Genomic DNA, 9,127 nt, shown 5'->3' on the forward strand with positions numbered 1-9,127 from the left:
CAGCCAAGAGTGGCAGGATTCAGAGCAGGGTCGTGGCATGACCCTCTGACTCCCCATAGCAGACACATGACGTACTGGAATTAGATATTTAAACAGAAGTAAATGACAAATCTGTATACATTTCTGAAACCAGTTGATTTAAAAGATAAAAAATTCCCCTGCAAGGATTAAACTGTTTGGAAAACATGGAGGATTCTGGAAGTTTTCGGTACCCCAGTAGATTCCTATTAATTTGCCTCACGCTCTCGTATGGAGAATAACAGCGGCTTCTTTTACAGTTTGTACAGAGAAATGATATAAAAGTCATATAAAACCAGAGGCAGATTTCCAGACTCTATCAGAATAATGTAAATGTTCATCCTCTCCCCTGTATACTCCCCGGCAGCTCTAAGTGGGACGATCTGTATAGAAGGGCGCAGAGCTGAGTGATTTCTCTGTATAGCAGCACTTTCATGGCGGGTTATGATGGCTGGCCGACTTCCCAGTGTAATTCTCCCGTATCGTATAAAACTCTGACCTCGCACCTCAGACGCACTGACAGAATCCTCTCCCTCCATTAAAACCTGCCATTAATAATTCTATCGTCTTTTGACTCGTAAGTATATGTGAGCTGTAAAACCTTTATATTGTAACTGAAAATGCTGCCGTAAGCAAATCTTTATCTGCTAGTGCAACAGTGCAAACCCTTCTATTTACAGGCAAAAAGCCTCTACAAATATATAAAATAAATGTGTGTGTGTGTATATATATATATATATATATATACACACACACACATATATATATATTTATTTGTTTGTACAGGCTTTTTGCCTATCAATAGAAGGGTAGGATCATTTGAGTCTATTCCTAAAAAAAGTACTGGAAAATAAATATATATATATATATATATATAATATATATATTTTTTTTTTACAGTACTTTTTTTTAGGAATTATGACTATGACAATTTTTATGACAATTATGACTTCAAAAGCAACCAAACCAAATATATATATATATATGGTCTGGATGCTTTTGAAGTCATAATTGTAGACAAACACCATGTAATAAACTAATAACATACATGGTTCAACCACTTCTGTATGGAGTACAATGAGTAAACGTCCACAGTGCAGGGGGCAAAAACAGTTGTAACTATCCAGATTTCTAAGCAGATTAATAATAAATGGGAGGGAGATAAAAAAAAAAAACAATCACAGTGCAGCTATTACTTTACCAGAGCTGAGTTATGATTGGTTACTATTGTGAATTTTCTTTTTATCTGAGTAAACCTCCACAGAGCAGGGAGGAAAAGTAACTTTTATGACTTTCAATAGAGCTTATTGCTAGTTGGTGTAATTCCAAAGTTTATAAGAAGCTTTAGCTATTACACATGGAAGCGTACAAAGCCTGGTTACTAATAACTGTATTCTTCATAGCGTGTATTTCGGGGAGTGTTTTCCTTTAAGATTACTCCTTGACCCCGATGGTCAAAGTCATTTACTTCTGATAATGTGAATAGATTTATCTTAATGTCTTTCTTGGTCAATAGGAGATAATGGTAGAAACCAGGAAAATAGAAGAACAATTAATCCCACTTCCCTATTACTTGCTGCCATGTTGGCAGGACAAATCCCCTTACATCATTATGACATACGACCGTTCATTACGGCAAATAAGATAACCCCGCTGCTGCTTTTATCAGTATAATTTATAGAAGGAGCCCCCCTATATATTATACAGAGGATGACAAATAGCGGGATAGGAGGAGGAGGGTATTGATTAAAATATTTATTACTCTGGCTGAAATTTCTCTTTTCTTGACTCCATGATAGTTAGCAGCAGAGATTCTACAGTAGAGGTGAGGGTGGTGGGGTCCTGGTGCAGTATACGCCTGGATATGCAGTGCATATGCAGAGAATAATAAGAGCGTTTTCAAATCAAAATATGTAAAAGTTTCACTTTGACCTGTTGGAAACTAAAGGCGTTATCCAAAATAAGGACAGACATTTTTTTCCCCCTAGAAACAGCACCACTCTTCTCTTCAGGTAGTGGAGGGTATTGCAGCTTAGTTCTATTGCAGTTAATGGTGCCGATTTGTAATACCCCACACAACCTGAGGACAGGGGTGGTGCTGTTTGTCAAAGAAAGCTACCATGTTTTTCTCATCCTGAATAAACCCCATTATCTGTACTTCAGTAATATTTTCTGCACTGTGTTAGATGGGAGTTTGAACGTGAAAACATGTTAATCTATATGCACATTCATTGACATGTCTCTATGACACTCAAAGTCAGTTTTGTCCAGTTGACTTTGACTGGGGGCCGAGCATTGGATGTCTGCACAGAACACGCTGAACAGTGAGATTGTAGACAGTATCCCGCAGAGGGCACAACAGCAAAGGACCTGCATAGTTTTTGTTTTTTTTCTCCCCAAAAATTATTAGGGGGGATCGCAAAAGGGGGCATTATATTACTAGGGAACACAGAGGGGCATTATTGCTACTTGGGGGCACAGAAGGGGCATTATATTACTGGGGAACACAGAGGGGCATTATTGCTACTTGGGGGCACAGAAGGGGCATTATATTACTGGGGAACACAGAGGGGCATTATTGCTACTTGGGGGCACAGAAGGGGCATTATATTACTTGGTAGCACAGAAGGGGATATTTGCACAGATGTCGTAGTATGATTGAGGCACAAAAGGGGCTTTTTAATGTGTAGCAAAGGGCATTATAATAGTACTAGGCAGAATGGGGATTGGGTGTGTGAGTGTGTATGTATATATGTCTCTGGAAAAGTGTTGAGCCTAAGATGTTTGTCTAATAGATGTTGTGGGGACAAGTCATAGCAAGAACAAAATCTTTATGATGGCCTGGACAGAATGGAAAAGAAAAAGAAAAGTGAACGACTAATAGAGAAGACGTCACCTGTGAGTCACTGAATGTAACTGCACTGTAATCAAATGTTCATTTTTTGAGGGGAGAGCAGACATGCAAGAGAAATCCGACTGAAGCAATAGGACAGGCAGAATGACAAGCGGAATCCGTAAGTTCCGTTTCTTTTACTCAGTGTGCAAGGGCCCTTAGGGGGGGTAATGTTGGACTCCGTGAGGTGGTTATTCACTTGCAGTATTTGTGACGCCATTTTAGTTTTTGCCTCAGGCAGAAGAGAAGCTGGAAAATTCCCTGATGTAGTCACAAGCTGAGCTGTATGTGCATTCTCACAATCAGGCACTAGATGGCGCCAAAACAGCACAGTTCTTACAAAAACAAAATTATTTCAAAGAGCAAAAGGTAGGAGATTGAAGAATTCAATTTAGAGGCTTTTTCATGTTTCAGCACATTCAAATATTCACCCAGCAAATGAGTCTGGACTCATGTAAACTATAGAGATGCCACCAGTCTTCATTACAGCCTGGAGCGCTGGGGATCGTATTCACACAGGAGAGAAGAATAAGATTTCAGTTGAACTGCTTGAGCCGTGGTGTCAGGCCCCGAAGTCTTGGCAAGTTTCTTATTTCATTTGAGCGGGCGCTGTGATCAGTGCAGACACGTGTTACACATTCCGCGCTGTTATACGGGGTCAGGCAATCTTCTGTCAATTGTGCTGGAGACAGGGAGGTCAGGAATCAATCAAATGGTGAATAAGAAGCCATTATCGCCTCACCACAATGCAGAATGTAGAGGCATTCAGCAGTCTGCTTGGCTATTAAATAGCTTTTCACCGGAACTTTGTTACAGATAGATGGGCGCATATTAAACACCAACCTTTTATCAGAAAAAAATCTTTCTAATGGGGATTGTAAAGCATGTGTCCTCCTCTGAACACTATATTACATTTTGAATATAGCTATAACCTACATAAAGAGTCAAGTCCCCCATTACATTACAATACTTATCCTGTACTGATCCTGAGTTATATCCCGTATTATACTTGTGGTAACCCTGGAGTTCTCAGGGCAGGTGTGGGGGTACCGCTGTTGCACTTGTTATGGGGCTCGGAGCGGTATAAGCCCTGCCTTTGGTCCCAGCACATGCCTGTTAAATAGGTTAGTTCCTGGGTCCCTGTAGTGTAGTGGTGCAAATTAAGCTGCGTTTACACACACACATTTATCTGACAGATTTTTTTAAGCCAAAGCCAGAAACAGACTATAAACAGAGAACAGGTTATACAGGAAAGACTGAGATTTCTCCTCTTTTCAGATCCATTCCTGGCTTTGGTTTCAAAAATCTGTCAGATAAACCTGTGTGTGTAAATGCAGCCATAGGGCTGGACTGGGACAAAAAAATCAGCCCTGGAACACAAACTACCTCACTAGCCCACATAACATTAGAATCAGGCCCGCTTCTGCCATTAGGCGGAATGAGCCTTCCGCCTCAGGTGGCAGATTTTGCGGTCCGGCAGGGGGGCGGCATTATGTACCCCCTGCTGTCATTTTTGTAAAGTGTCACTTAACAAAAATTACAGTGGACGCTCACCTGTCCCGTCGCCCTCGCTCTCCGCTGTCTCCACATCCCGTCAGGTCCCGCGACGTCACCCTGCAGCTGTCATCGACTTCCAGGCTGTGATGCGAGCCATCGGGCCATGCGATGCGGGCCATCACTCAGGGGGCGGCCGCCTGAGGTTTGCCTCAGGCGGCAGAGACCCCGGAATCGGCCCTGATTAGAATCTTGATATAGAATGTTAATATAGATCATTGACATAGAATGTAGCTTTAGCATATTATGTCAACTAGAGATGAGCGAACCCGCCGGATTTATGGTTCATATGAACCAGAGTTCTCTGCGTCTAATTCCCGCTGTCTGCAGGCTCCGTGTAGCGGGTGGATACAGCCTAAGGACCGCCTGGAAAACTGGGATACAGCCTATGGCATAGGGCACAGGAGGCACACTGAGCATCCCTCTGTCATCACCCCCTCCAGCAGCCACAGCCAACACAGAGTCGGGGCGTGACATCACCATGTTATTCAGGAAGTGACATCACCATGTTATCCAGGAAGTGACATCACCATGTTATCCAGGAAGTGAAGCCTTGATGCAGTAGTTAGTGCAGGGAAAAAAGCACTTGATAAGCATTTCCCGTAATAAGTGTATATTGGTGATTTGTATAACTTTTGGGGGCAATACAATACTTAAAAAAAAAATGTCGATGGACTTCTCCTTTAAAAAGTCTATGTCACCATTCTTTGACAACATTATAAGGCAACATGACAATGACATTCTGTCATAGCAAGTTGACAAAAAAAAATTAGGTTTTGAATATTATGTCAAGCTTCTATGCCAATATCCTGTCATAGAATGTTGGCTTACAATTTAGGTTTACAATGTTGACATAGAATCTAGGCTTAGAATGTTCATATAGATTGAAGGCTTAGAATGGTTCCTGCTCTCTAATATAGACTTCTGTGTGTGACCCCTGCTCAGCACCCCAACTTGTTTCTGTGACCCTCTTTCCCTGACAGTGTGCTAACAGGCTCTCCCCATGCCTCATGCGGGTGATTAAAAAATGATTTACTGCACCATGAGTCCATGACGCTGTAGAGCCTGGAACCGCCGACCCAATAGGAGACCCGGCTGCAAGGTCTGTGCAGCCATTCTGGGAGCCTAATCAACACAAATGTGCTGATCGGTTACCTTTAAGTTTTTAGTTGATGATTGACTTTGCTGAGCTCTAGTTATTGCTCAAGAACTTTTAATAACATCATCACAGCTTTTAGCTGCTTATGAATCTGTGTAGTTTTTGCCATGATTTACGCAAAATAGAAGTACAATATTTGATTCACTGGTTGGGACGAAAAGAGTGGCCTACAGAGGGACAGGCCCATCTGGCATTTGCAAAAACTGCCAGATGGCCAGTCCGTCCATGGTGCAGGATAAGGAAACCACAGAGTCCTGAGTAAACTTAATAGGGTAGGCCCATTAAAATAAAAAAAAAGCAAGGGGGGTGCAGAAATGTATGTGTCAGAATGTTACAGAAAATTACTCAATAAATAATGTTTTATGGTAAACATATTTTTTGAGAATTTTTTGTTGCCATTTTTCAGTATTATAAAATAATCCTGAAATCCTGCATTTTTCATTCTCACCACTGGGGCTAAAACTAAGCTGAGACTTCCTGTTCTGTCTGTAGTGATAAGAGGAGTCTGCTGTAAAGTGATCTGTACACCATTGCAGCGACGTGTGACACCAGTAGGTAGAATAAAAGAACAATTTTTAGCATCTGATTCATATCAATAAAAGAAAATTTAGGTGACACATTCCCTTTAATAAACAATGTATACTTACCTGTCCCTGTGCCTCTGTAGACCTGTTAATAATGTAGGGGCAGCTTTCACTCTAAACAGACTTCCAAAAGGGAGGAACACGACTTGGTTGGAGTTAGGGTAACCCACAAATTGTAGTGTAATGGGGGTATCTGTTACTGGTAAACTTTATTCCAGCCCATGTTATGTCACTAGTTCAATTTCTTTTTCTTGAGATAAATGCAAACTGGTTGGCTCCCAGTTGGGCCCTGTGTCTACTCATGCTGCAGTGCCTTGGCAGCTACTTGGTCCTAGGTCTGGTCGGAAGCCCTTGAAGGTCCTAGGATGAAGCGATGGGGCTCTTTACCATCTTCTCCCAATAGGCTGTATATTTCTCTCCTCCACTCAATCTTCTGTTAAACTTGGTGTCAAAAGGGAGTAGAAAAAATATTCTCTTTCACAAGAGGTAGGATAGCCCCAAGCAATCCTGGGATAAAGAGGAGCTTTACACTGACTCTAACTTCATGAACATTTTCTGCAGGGAGCCTGGGGTATAGGTAGCTCCTCCTATTTCTAGTGTCTATAGCCGCTGTGTGTATGGAAGGCAAGTCTATATGTTAACCCTTCACTTACAGTCAAACCTGCAACAAATGCAATTACAGCACAAAATAGTATCAAATGGTACAAAGGTATAAAACATCTGCAAAATAAGACAAAGGGTTACACCCTACCAACAGGCCGGCAGGAATCCCAGTGGGACACTGCAACAGCAGAATGCAAAACGCTGTTTGTCTTAAAGTATAAAAAACAAGTAGCCACTTGAGAAAGAAGCTGTTGCACATCACACCTATGGCTGACACCAATGCCACTCGGCTATATTTAAAAACCAACGCCAGAATGTTGGTATATAATTCGATCAAACCATATTGCCCCATGTACCACGTGCCAGTCTCCTGGTTCACATGGTTCCCTACACTAAGTCCATACTGTGTCGGTCAGCGACCGCCAACACAGCAAAGCGTGCACAAACATAAAAGGGAGGCCATTGAATGGCCCTGCAACCCCAATGTCACAGGACCAAACCCAAAGTGCCCCCCAAACCCAGCAGGCACCACCGGCGGAGAAAGCTGCTTCCAAACAACACAAGTGTGAATGTAGTCTTGTACTCACCATTACTGCTGCAGGTAGAATGGGAAAGATAGGAGGTACTAGACATGTGAGAACAGGTGTATCCCTGGGTTATGTGAGTCTTACAAAGTTAGTGGAGTTAGTGTAGGGACCCATGTGAACCAGGAGACCGGCACGTGGTACATGGGGCAATATGGTTTGATCGAATTATATACCAACATTCTGGCGTTGTTTTTAAATATAGCTGAGTGGCATTAGTGTCAGCCATAGGTGGAATGTGCAACAGCTCCTTTCTCTCCATGTCGTATTAGCAGGATACACCTGTGCTCACATGTCCAGTACCTTCTATCTTTCCAATTCTACCTGCATCTGTAATGGTGAGTACAAGATCATATTCACACTTGTTTGGCGGCGGCTTTCTCCGCCGGTGGTGCCTGCTGGGTTTGGGGGGGGACTTTGGGTTTGGTCCTGTGACATTGGGGTTGCAGGGCCATTCCATGGCCTCCCTTCCCTGTTTGTGCACGCTTTGCTGGGTTGGCGGTTGCTGACCAACACAGTTAGTGTAGGGACTAGAGATGAGCGAACCTCGAGCATGCTTGAGTCCATCCGAACCCGATTGTTCGGCATTTGATTAGCGGGGGACTGCTGTAGTTGGATAAAGCTCTAAGGTTGTCTGGAAAACATGGATACAGCCAATGACTATATCCATGTTTTCCACATAGCCTTAGGGCTTTATCCAAGTTCAGCAGCCACCGCTAATCAAATGCCGAAACTTCGGGTTCGGATGGACTCGACCATGTTCGAGGTTCGCTCATCTCTAGTAGGGACCCACGTGAACCAGGAAACCGGCACGTGGTACATGGGGCAATATAGTTTGATCAAATTATATACCAACATCCTGGCGTTGGTGTTTAAATATAACCGAGTGGTATTAGTGTCAGCCATAGGTGTAATGTGCAACAGCTCCTTTCTCTCCTTGTTGTATTTTATATATATGACTACTGTGACCGCTGCAGATTGAGGACACATTCATATAACAGACAATAATAAATGTATTGTCCAAATAGCCCAAGATGACTGCATCATAAGAGCAGCAGAGCAGATAATTCCACCTCACCTCTATCCTGTTACATTATTGATCCCATGGTTTGTGTATCATTCATAACAGAGATGAAAACACTGAATGGCTATAGCCCTGCAGCTAAGATTTTACTCCAGAAGCAAAGAAGGTGTCTCTGACGTGAAGGACGATATGTCTCCATATCAATGATAAACTAACTTTATTCTGTACTACTGACTATGAATTTATAACTTATAAAAGTCAATGCTAAACCTTTCCCCAGGTCTGGATAGAAAAGAGTATTAAAGAGAAAGAGAAAAGTTGAGGATTTGTCAGCTCTCCTGTGTAGTGTAGTATAGAGGAGGAGGTGTCCTGTGTGGTGTAGTATAGAGGATGTGTCCTGTGTAGTGTAGTATATAGAGGAGGTGTCCTGTGTGGTGTAGTATAGAGGATGTGTCCTGTGTGGTGTAGTATAGAGGAGATGTCCTGTGTGGTGTAGTATAGAGGATGTGTCCTGTGTGGTGTAGTATATAGAGGAGGTGTCCTGTGTGGTGTAGTATATAGAGGATGTGTCCCGTGTGGTGTAGTATAGAGGATGTGTCCTGTGTGGTGTAGTAAAGAGGATGTGTCCTGTGTGGTGTGGTGTAGTATAGAGGAGGTGTCCTGTGTGGTGTAGTATATAGAGGATGTGTTCTGTGTGGTGTAGTATAG

This window comes from Dendropsophus ebraccatus, chromosome 3 (genome assembly GCF_027789765.1).
Source record: "Dendropsophus ebraccatus isolate aDenEbr1 chromosome 3, aDenEbr1.pat, whole genome shotgun sequence".
NCBI classification, from domain to species: Eukaryota; Metazoa; Chordata; class Amphibia; order Anura; family Hylidae; genus Dendropsophus; species Dendropsophus ebraccatus.